General features: G+C 36.3%; 1 long non-coding RNA gene across 1 annotated transcript in view; it reads right to left on the reverse strand.

Annotated features, from left to right (window-relative positions):
* Window positions 1-5,936: 5,936 nt before the first annotated feature.
* LOC145524754 (uncharacterized) overlaps window positions 5,937-12,273 on the reverse strand; it is a 464,757-nt gene continuing 458,420 nt past the window's right edge. Inside the window, exons 7-8 of the long non-coding RNA XR_014067803.1 lie at window positions 8,684-8,777; window positions 5,937-6,737 (exon numbers count right to left, since the gene is read on the reverse strand). This is a non-coding gene — a long non-coding RNA (uncharacterized LOC145524754). The remainder of the gene's footprint in view (window positions 6,738-8,683; window positions 8,778-12,273) is intronic.

Here is a 12,273-nt window from a genome sequence, read left to right on the forward strand (position 1 = left end):
CTAGAATTAAATAAATAAAAACCTGGCTGTTGATGAATTTATTGGGAAAAGACAGTATGGGGAACTCTGGGCTTCCCCGGTGCCTCAGTGGTAAGGAATCTGCCTGCCAATGCAAGAAACTCAGGTTTGATCCTTAGGTCAGGAAACCCCCTGGAGAAGGAAATGGCAATCCACTCCAGTATCCTTGCCTGGGAAATCCCATGGACAGAGGAGCCTTGCTGGCAATAGTCCATGGGGTCTCAATAAGTCAGACAAGACTTAAGAGACTAAAGAACAACAATAGGGACCTCTTCACAATGTCGTGTGGCAGCCGGGATGGAAGGGGAGTTTGGGGGAGAATGGATACATGTGCATGTACAGCTGAGTCCCTTGGCACTTCACCTGAAACTATCACAAGATTGTTAATTGACTGTACTCCACTATAAAAGGAAATGTTTTAAAAAAGGACACACTACTATATATAAAATAGATAACCAATAAGGACCTACTGTGTATCACAATGAACTATACTCAATATCTTGTAATAGCATATAACAGAAGAGATATAAAATATATATATACATATATATGTGTATATATATATAACTTAGTCACTTTACTGTACACCTGAAACTAACACAGCATTGTAAATTGAGGCTTCTCTGGTGGCTCAGTCGGTAAAGAGTCTGCCTGTACTGCAGGAGACCCAGGTTCGATCCCTGGATTGAGAAGATCCACTGGAGAAGAAAATGCAACCTATTCCAATATTCTTGCCTGGAAAATCCAATGAACAGAGGAGCCTGGCAGGGTCGTACGAGTCCATGGGGGCTCTAAGAGTCAGGCGTGACTTAGTGACTAAACCACTGCCATATTCCAATAAAAGTGAAAACAAAAACAAGAAGAAGTTTGTGAGAAACTGAGGCAGTTTTGTTTGAGTTTTTGGATGCCCTCAGTGGAGCAGCCTCTGAACCCAAATCACAATGAGGATGTCCTTTAAACAACAGGAAGTGTGATAAATCAAGTCCAATTTTATGCAAATTTCAAAAGTTACAAATATTTATATGGTAGCAACACATGTCTTTTAGCAAAACAATAGCAATATTGTACTACTTTCTATATTTTGTGGGCATAGCAACTTCTTTTTATAATGGTTAATATATTCGAAAGAAGCTTCCAGGAAATCACCAGGGACTCTTTTATCAGCTCCTAAAGTTTTGGAAGGCTTCCAAGAAGAAATGGAAAAACTTAGTCATTTTTAGAGATTTGAAACTAAATTTAAATAGTGGAGGTGGTAACACTTTCTTCAAGGATTATTTTTAAAATTAGAGGATATGTGTAGAAATTGACCAAAAGGTAATACTCAATAATAAATTAGTAATAACTTAACAAACATTTTTTTTTTTAATTTAACAAATATTTATTGATGGCCATATATTTTGGATAGGCTTTGTGCTAGGCACTGGGATACATGTACTATAAGAGAAAAATAATCAAACAAATAAAGCAAACTAAAATCGAATCTCTCTATATACACACATACACACACATACTTTCTCTTAAATCTTCCAGCAGTTTGCTGATTTGAATATTGGTAGAATGCTCTAGTTATCATAAAATATACATTAACATGATAGAACTTTCTTTCACTAACCGAACATTTTGGCCTGAAAATCTTCATGGTGGGGCTGTCCTGTGCATTGTAGCTTGTTTGGTGGCATGCCTGGCTTCTGTCTCCTACATGCAAATGGTACCACCACCCACGCTGTGACAATAAAATATGCCATCAGACATCACCAAATTTCCCTAAGGGACAAAATTATACCCAGTCGACGTCAGTGGATTAGTATAAATAGCTGAGTTAAAAGAGCAGTGGACTGGGAGGAAAAAAAGGAAAAACAACTAGGATTGAAAACTAGCTTTGTCCACTGACTATTTCTGTATTCATTTAAGCAGGGACTGAATTTAGAGAACAAAGCATATAGTAATTGGGTTATGCTAATGGGATTTCACAAAAATTATAGCTATTTCACGATGTTTCCAAAGTAAGACCTGGGCTTTCAAGCACTAGAGTAAAAGTAACTTGCAGTAAGTGAAAAATATCAGTTTCCAGCACTAGCAATCTATACAGCTCATAGTTAAGTGACAGAAGTACTAGTCATCTTATGTTGTTGGTAAGCTCACTAACTGTGTCCTTCTCTAAAGCTCAGTTTCCTTATCTGTAAAAGGAGGATTGAGTCATTTCTCAAATTTGTGTTGAATATCCACTTAAGAATTTCCACTAGTCCATATATTTACTTCTGAGTCATATTTTAACATACAATGTTATAATAAGTTGTTTGTTTGAATGTCCCTCTAAAGTGTAAGGAGAGACAGTGTCTTGCTAATCATTGCATCACAAGTTCCTTACCCCATATCTGATATAGAGCAACAAGTGATAAACGTTTGTCAAGTGAATGACTTATTTGATGAATCTATGTTTTTAGATCTATTGGTTTATTTTCCTTCCTTTCTTCCTCCCTTCTTCCCTTCCTTTTCATCCTTTTCCTTTCCTTTACTCTCCCTTATTTATTTTTTTGAAATTCCTACTACCAGTATAGCCAGAAGCCACAATGATAAGACAGGTTATGTAAGCAGTCACAAATTCTTATTATTTTATTCTGCACTAAACAAAATTCTTCCTACAGGTGCTCACCAAAGAATGGAATTCATATAACAGAGCACAGAATTTTTTTTTTCTGAAAATTAGGACATTTATTTCAAATAAAAATATCTTTGCAAAAAGGCAATGGATATATGTTGCTTAAATTTTGAATCAAGTGCAAGTTATGGCAGGAAACAAAAAAAATATTTCCAAAAAGTAATTTTAACTATCTTTAGATAATTACAACCCTAGAGAATTAGAAGCATTAAGAGATACATACAGCCATGCACATATCTACAGGAGATAATTCATCTCTAGCTCAACTCATCTTTCTGCTAATATGCCTGGTTAGTTACAAACTTTCCTATCCTAGAAAAACCATTTAAGGGTGAATACAGGTAAAGGCATGAGAAGTTAATTTCATTATTTTATACTTTTTAGAAAGTAAATATTTGTAGAAGAGGGTCTCTGTCTCTGTCTTTCAAATCTCTAATGCAAATTGAACAAGTTTTCAAATGCAAAATCAAATAAATGAATTCTTATAAGACTGCATGCTCTACAGAAATAGGACTTTCTTTAGTCTCAGCTCTACTATTAAAAAAAAATGACTAGAGGAAACATTTAGCCCTCAATGAGTTTAATAGTGTTCCCCAAACTTCAAGTATACACAGAACCTCAGGATGTAATCTTATTTGGAAATACGATCTTTGCTGATGTAATTAGTTAAGGATCTTGAGATCAAGTCATCCTGGATTCAGAAAGGACCACACATTCAGTGACTGATATCCTTGTAAGAAGAGGTAGGTACACAAGGAGTCTTAGATGGGGTAAGGCCATATGAACACAGAGGAAGAAATTGGTTTTGAACCTAGAAGTCAGTGAAAACCACAGATTGGGGCATGAAGGAGGCATGGGACAGTTTCTCTTTTAGAGCCACCAGAAGAAAAGAACCTTGGTGACATCTTTATTTCAGGCTTCTGGTTTTCTTAATGGTGAGAAAATAAATATCTATTGTTTTAAGCCACGAAATTTGTGTTATTCTGTTACAGAAATCCTAGAGGAAACTAAATATATCTTCCCTATACTTTTATTGTTGTCATTTCCATATGTTACAATTGAGCTAGATACTTAGATCAGTAATCATACTATATTTGCACATGGTTAACAATGGTAAAAAGACAGACATATATGCATTAGGAATTGAACCATATGATTAAAAACTTAAAAACACCCTGAAAATCATTTTGTTGGTGGCCAATACAAGATATTATAGGGGAATGCAGCTACCTGGGAGGTGGATGGAGGTGGGATCCTGGGGCAACAAGGAAAACCTCCAAGGAGAGAATGCTAGATTGAGTTCTGGGAAAGTGGAGAAAGAATCATCTTCATGAACAAGGCTATGTGGAATGAGGACTTTATTATTTCAGAAGACTTAAGTGGTAAGAATGGGAATGTGAGGAGGTGACACTAGAATGGCAGGCAGGGTCAGGTCATGAGTGAAACACTGAAGAGTCTAAAATTTTTCCTGAAAGAATGTGCTTCAGTTTCCTCACCTGTCAAATATGTAGATTGGATAAAGTCCTAATGTTGCCTCCTGCCCCAGGCTTCTGAGAATCTAAGAATATTAAAATCCTTGACAGTTGTTTACTTTGCCTCTGACACCTAATCATCAAGTAACTTAGTGATACTGAAAAGCACATGGAGTTAAGTGGTTGCTTAACTAAATTTCAAATGCAGTGCTGTGAAGTTCTATACTAAAAAGATTAGTTTAATAAAACCAAGACCTGAATTCTATCCCTACAGCCCAGTTTGCATCTTAGTGAAAGTCACTGTGACAATGGGTCATCCAAACAAGCAGATTTTCCTTCTGTTAATGTACGTGTATCAGCTTTAATCGCATGATGGTAGTGACAATATGATTAATTTGAAATGAAAGATGTAAAAAGACCATTAAAGAAACCGAAGTGACAAAGAACCCTGCTCCCCCAACTCCCAAAACACACACACACACACACACACACACACATACACACACACATTTATATGAGATAAATGTCTTCAACTGGTCATTTTAGACTGTCTTCTTCAAGTTCAAATTTTGTTATTGTAAAGGAAGCGATTACAAAACTTGTTGTAATGCAGACAAGTCTTTGGAGCTGAGAAACCCGAGTGTGACCCTTGCTCTGCCATTCATGAGTATGTTTCCTTGGAGAAAGTGTTTAATGTCTCTGAATATCAATTCCTTAGCTACAAAGTGAGAATGATACATTCCAAGTTGAATAGTGAGTATGACAATTAATAAAATTATATATGTCATCCATCAACTATAGTAATATTTAATACATTTAAGTGTTTAATAAATAGTACCTTTTAAATTAGCCTCATCAGTTATGTTTTAATGGAAAATATAAAATAAATTTTTTAAAAAGTTCTTGGATCTTGAGTAATTTTTAATAAAGTAGATTAAAGAAAATGTTTTATGTTCCTGAGTGCATTCTTAGACCACTCCACATACTAAAGTGATTCAGTTGTGTTAGATGCTATGGAGACTTGTTCAGTTTAGTTCAGTCACTCAGTCATGTCTGACTCTGTGACTCCATGGAATGCAGCACGCCAGGCTTCCCTGTCCATCACCAACTCCTGGAGCTTGCTCAATCTCATGTCCATTGAGTGGGTGATGCCATCCAACCATCTCATCCTCTGTTGTCCCCTTCTCCTCCTGCCTTGTACAAAATTACTTACAATTCATTTCTACACAGTAGTGTGTAAGGATCATGTTGATTTTTCTCCCAGTAATTTGGAGCTGTAAAACACATCAGACCTACTAATAGAGCTACCACTTGCAGCTAATAGTGCATTTTTTTCTGAGAAGGGCTGGCTTTCCACTATTTTTAATAATTCATGAACATTTCACATTGGCAGTCAGTTATGTGGCATTGACGACTGTTTTGATCAGCATCCAAAATATAGTAGAGAAGACTAGTCTTTGATAGTGTTGGTTCCCATTCTAAGTTGGCCACAACATACTGCAGGAGTAAGAAAACGTCTTTGTCAATGTGAGGTCAGCAAAGATCACTTCATATCATTAATACAATCATCAAACAAGATAATATATATGGCAGCACCAAGTTAAATGCCTTAGACACAAGAAGCAACAGAGTGATCATTGTTTTAAACAATACATACACATATACATGCCACCTTCAATCTTTTTGTGGGCATAGGCTGTGTATTTAAATGGACAGATAAATGAAACAATAAATTTGGACACCACATCAATGACCTATTTACACAGTCAAAATGCCAACAACAATTGTTTGTTCTTAGATTCACATTTTATTGTTTAGACCTGGACAGTTTGTTCCACTATTATGTTCTTTACAGTGTAGAGCACACTGTTGGTAAACACTAAACACATCAGAGGACATCTTATGTTATTTCTCGATCTAAAAATATCTTATGATGCCTCAAATCAACTGGTCAAACAAAATGCACAATCTATAGTGACATATGTTATTATCCACATCCTGAGGTTCAGAACATATTTTTTTCTCTTGACAAAGCAGCACTTTATTTATTTTTACCACCCATTCACTATTTATCTGAGCTTTATAAATTTCACACAAAGCCAAATGGTGGGAATTCAACACAGAGAGAGAATATCTATTAGTATTAAACACATACACACACAAACATACATCTTAACATGTTCTTGAAAAATTGGCACAATAGCATCACTTATCTGGGGGAAAAAAAAAACTATGGCACTTTTTATAACTTGTGTGTAATGGATAGGATTATATAAAATACATGTAGCTCATTTTCATTATTCATATTTTATAAAGAAATGGCATTATTGTGGCTGCCCAAGGATTTTGCCTTAATCCCACTCAGCCTTGTCCTTAAAAAATGAGAAGCCACAGATAAAATGTAATCTCTTCAGATATATGAGTCCAAATTCTAGGCTCCAAATGTTCATTCATTCATTTAGTATAGATGCAGTGTAAAAATGGATGATACTCTGTCTCAACTCATTTTTGCTTCTATGGCACCAAGTACCAATTAGAGAAAAGCTCCTTCATCTCTGATGCATTTCTGTGCCCCAAATCTCCATATACTAGAAAGAGATAGATAACGATATATAAAAAAACACAGTCCTTAGAAAGTTGTTTTTTAAAGTGATATAAAGGATACACAATGTTTAGACTCAAATTTAATATATTATTCAGAAAAAAGTGGAATTTAGCATTTCACACCCATTGGGCTTGCCTCGATCTAGGTAGGGGAAGTTTGGCGTGTTCTATGAACTCTTATCTCAGATCCTTATTCCAGAAAATGGGCATAATATTAATTTAATGGGTATAATAATTAACTTTAAAGGTAATTATCATGACAGTGAGATCTTATTAGTGAATTCTGAAGCTCTTAATACCTCTTTTTTCCCTTGAGCTTTTCTAGAACAATCCTAAACTTAACTGTGGCAATTAATAGCAGAGAGGAAGGTTTTGGACCTGGGACCAGGAAGATCTGGGCAAACTTTTTTTCCTTATAATTTAATGCATGTCAGAGAAGAACAAGTAACTTAATCTCTCAGAATTGTAATTTACTCATCATAAGAATGAAAAAAACAGTATCTGGTATCTACCTCATGGGCTTATTGATGCTGAATTAGAAGCTAGATATTAAAATGACTTGTTAATGGTGACAAAGCTTTCAAAGAAAATAGCTGGGCAGCTAACTTGGAGTAATTCTCAGAGTGTTTTGTTACACAAGAAAAAACAAGATGTGGATAAATATGTAAAAGATAATCACACCTTAAACAAATACTAGTATTGGGGTGGTGAAAGAAGAAGTTTGCAGTGCATCAGCAAATAAACCAATAAAGTTACAAAATATTTTAAGGAAATAAAGAAAAAATACACAGTGCATACTCAAAATGTGTGATATAGTCTATGTAAATGCACAGTCTATAAATATTTGGATGCATGTTGTAGATATATGGGACTTCCCTGGTGGTTCAGATGGTAAAGAAACTGCCAGCAATGCAGGAGAGCTAGGTTTGATCCCTTGGTTGGGAAGATTCTCTGGAGGAGGGCATGGCAACCCACTCCAGTATTCTTGCTTGGGGAATCCCATGGACAATGGAGCCTGATGAGCTACAGTCCATGGGGTCACAAAGAGTCGGACATGACTAAAAGACTAGCACTTTCACTTTCTGTAGACATACAGTTAACTACATAAGAAGGATCATCAAAACATTAAAGGCAAACATCTCAGAGTAAAATATAATATTTCTTTATTATTTCTAGACATGCTCTGTATTATTTTATTTTTGTTAAATGAGCACATATTATTTATAAAATCTAAAATACACACAATTTTATTGTAAAAAACAAATCACTAACTAAATCCAAAGGAATACTATCCATCACACCAGACATTTCTGACCTATGTGCAGCTATTTCCGATCTTTTTCCCATTGTAGATGTTACTAGCTGACCTTAGCACCCTTACTTATCAAGGCTGGATACAGCCTCATAATTCTTCACACAGTGCAACAGAAGCCATTTCTAAATGATGAGGGATGATTACATTGGATGAAGTCAATTTGCCATCAAGGCTCCAATTCAGTTCCTGGAAGGTATAGGTCTGGATTTTCATCTCTACATCTCTGTATTAGATATGCAGAATTTTAGCCAAATGTTTATGAAATAAATGAATATTTTATTAAGATTATAAAGTGAATGATGTGTTCATAAGATTAAAAAATAGTGGTACTAGGGAATAATTGAATTTAAAAATTCATTGTTCATGTATGCCAATGATTCTGTCAGGGAAATAGGTCAAGACAGTAAAAGGATATTTTGTTTCCAAAGTAGAGAAAAAGATCGGACACAGGCACATATCTCAAAATTGTGTGCTCATGATCTTATTACCACAAAAGAAACAACAGGACATGTACTTATTAGCAAAACAGATTATGACCTCAGCAAGATAATCTAAAGATAGATTTCCAGCTGACTTTGCCTTTTAAATTAATAGTGATTTTCTTGAAATAAATACCTCAGTTTCGTTTTTCTCATCCATGAAATCGAGCAGCAGAAATCGCTCACCTCCCTCCAAACATTGAATACAAATGAAAGCCCTCTGCTGACAACTAAAAAGGATACAAATGTGAATAATTGTGACATTAGAGGGCCATTACATAATACTATTTATATGAGGAAATGGCATGCTAGTCACGATAAAGCAATACAGCGGCAGGTAATTTTTGGAGAAAAAATTACCATATCAATAAGTTGTTTACTTTTGTTATTTAGGTTAAGATCCAATAATACTTTAAAATCATACTTGATTATGGATGATGACAATTGCCTCTTGTTAGTGCAATGAATGCTCGTTGTGTTGAATTGTGTGTTGTGGGGGTGGAAGGATAATTACAAATTTTTAAATTCTTGTTTCCTCACAATCCTTTTGATGAAAAAATTAAACCTTTTGGAGTCTTCTATACTATTTGTAAAATGGAAAATCATTCAGAGACATGGCATAAAATGATTAATAATGAAATATGTTTGCCTTGGAAAGCAATAGAGATCATTCTGTCATTTTTGAGATTGCACTCAAGAACTGCACTTTTGTTGACTATTAGGGCTACTCCATTTCTTCTAAGGGATTCTTGCCCACAGTAGTATATATAATGGTCATCTGAATTAAATTTGCCCATTCTGGTCCATTTTAGTTCACTGATTCCTAAAATGTCAATGTTACTCTTGCCACCTCCTGTTTTACCATTTCCAATTTACCTTGATTCATGGACCAAAGAAGCTTGAGAAAATTGAATGGTTCTATGAAGACAAACAAGACCTTCTGGAAGTAACATCAAAGAAAGATATCTTTTTCGTCATAGGGGATTGGAATGCAAAAGTAGGAAGTCAAGAGATACCTGGAGTAACAAGCAAATTTGACCTTGGAGTACAAAATGAAATAGGGCAAAGACTAATAGAGTTTTGCCAAGGGAATGCACTGGTCATAGCAAACACCCTCTTCCAACTAGACAAAAGACGATTCTACACATGGACATCACCAGATGGTCAATACTGAAATCAGACTGATTATATTCTTTGCAGCCATAAACAGAGAAGCTCTACACAGTCAGCAAAAACAAGACCAGGAGCTGACTGGCTCAGATCATGAAGTGTTTACTGCAAAATTCAGGCTTAAATTGCAGAAAGTAGGGAAAACCACTAGACCATTCGGGTATGACCTAAATCAAAACCCTTACATTTATACATTGAAAGTGACAAATAGATTCAAGGGATTAGATCTGATACATAGCCTGAAGACTATGAACAGAGGTTTGTGACATTGTACAGGAGGCAGTGATCAAGACCACCCCCAAGAAGAAGAAATGCAAAATGGCAAAATGGTTGTCTGAGGAGGCCATACAAATAGCTGAGAAAAGAAGAGAAGTGAAAGGCAAAGGAGAAAAGGAACAATATCTGAATTCAGAGTTCCAAAGAATAGCAAGGAGAGATTAGAAATACTTCCTAAGTGACTAAATGCAAAGAAAAAGAGGAAAACAATAGAATGGGAAAGATTACAGATCTCTTCAAGAAAAATTAGGGAGAACAAGGGAACACTTCATGCAAAGATGGGCACAATAAAGGACAGAAATAGTACAGACCTAACAGAAGCAGAAGACATTAAGAAGAGGTGGCAAGAATACACAGCAGGACTGTACAAAAAAGATCTTCATGACCCTGAACACAATGGTGGGATCACTCACCTAGAGCCAGACATCCTGGAGTGTGAAGTCGAGTGAGCCTTAGGAAGCATCACTACAAACAAAGCTAGTGGAGGTGATGGAATTCCAGTTGAGCTATTTCAAATTCTAAAAGATGCTGCTGCTGAAGTGCTGCACTCAATATGCCAGCAAATTTGGAAAGATCAGCAGAGGCCACAGGACTGGAAAAAGTCAGTTTTCATTCCAATCCCAAAGTAAGGCAATGCCAAAGAATGTTCAAGCTACCACACAATTGCACTCATCTCACATGGTAGCAAAGTAGTACTAAAATTTCTCCAAGTGAGGCTTTAACAGTACATGAACCCAGACCTTGCAGATGTTCAAGCAGGATTTAGAAAAGCAGAGGAATGAGAGATCAAATTGCCAACAACCATTTGATCATAGAAAAAGCAAGAGAGTTCCAGAAAAACATCTGCTTCATTGACTACACTAAAGCCTTTGACTGTGTGGGTCACAACAAACTGTGGGAAACTCTCAAAGAAATGGGAATACCAAACCACCTTACCTGCCTCCTGAGAAATCTGTATACAGCTCAAGAATAAACAGTTAGAATAGGACTTGGAACAACAGACTGGTTCCAAATTGGGAAAGGAGTATGTCAAGGCTGTATATTGTACCTTGCTTATTTAACTTATATGCAGGGTACATAATGCAAAATGCCAGGCTGGATGGGGCACAAGCTGGAATCAAGATTGCAGGGAGAAATATCAATAACCTCAGACATGGAGATGATACCACCCTTATGGCAGAAAGCAAAGACGAACTAAAGAGCCTTTTGATGAAAGTGAAAGAGGAGAGTGAAAATGCTGGTTGAAAATAACATTCAAAATCTATGATCATGGCATCTGGTCCCATCATTTCATGGCAAATAAACAGGGAAACAATGGAAACAGTGAGGTACTTTCTTTTCTTGGGCTCCAAAATCACTGCAGATGGTGAGTACAGCCATGAAATTAAAAGATTCTTGCTCCTTGGGAGAAAAGCTGCGACCGACCCTAGACAGCATATTAAAAGCAGAGACATTACTTTGCTAAGAAAGGTCTGTCTAGTTAAAGCTATGATTTTTCCAGTAGTCATGTATGGATGTGAGTGTTAGACCATAAAGAAAGCTGAGTGCTGAAAAACTAATGCTTTTGAACTGTGGTGTTGAAGAAGACTCTTGAGAGCCCTTTAGACTGCAAGGAAATCAAACCAGTTCTAAAGAAAATCAGTCCTGGATATTCACTGGAAGAACCAATGTGGAAGCTGAAGCTCCAATACTTTGGCCATCTGATGCAAAGAGCTGACTCATTGGAAAAGACCCCGATGCTGGGAAAGATTGAAAGCAGGAGGAGAAGGGGATGACAGAGGATGAGATGGTTGGATGGCATCTCTTGATGGACATGAGTTTGAGCAAGTTCTGGGAGTTGGTGATGGACAGAGAAGCCTGGCATGCTCTAGTCCATGGGGTCACAAAGAGTAGGACATGACTGAGGGACTGAACTGAATTGAATGAAATCTGTTTGGTAGTTTTAAACATATACTAATTTCACAACAGCTCCTTAGATTTCTTTCCATCAGTAAACATTGCCTGGTGGCCACTATATATAAAACTTTGCTGAGTACTTCAGGGGACACTGTGGGAAGGACAGGATACCAAAAGTGGTTGAGTTTAACATAGTCTGTAAATGTCTCTTTAAAGGTAAAAATGCATTGTGGGGTCTTAGATTTCAATTTTGTGGCATATATTAATTAAATTGTTAACTTTAACTAAGTGTTTTGCTACATATTTAGAATATGGGCTTCTCCTGGTGGTTAAGACAGTAAAGAATCTGCCTGCAATGTAGGAGAACTGGGTTCGAATCCTGGG

The sequence above is a fragment of the Giraffa tippelskirchi genome, chromosome 10, assembly GCF_054371585.1.
Source record: "Giraffa tippelskirchi isolate mGirTip1 chromosome 10, T2T-mGirTip1v1.2.pri, whole genome shotgun sequence".
NCBI lineage: Eukaryota > Metazoa > Chordata > Mammalia > Artiodactyla > Giraffidae > Giraffa > Giraffa tippelskirchi.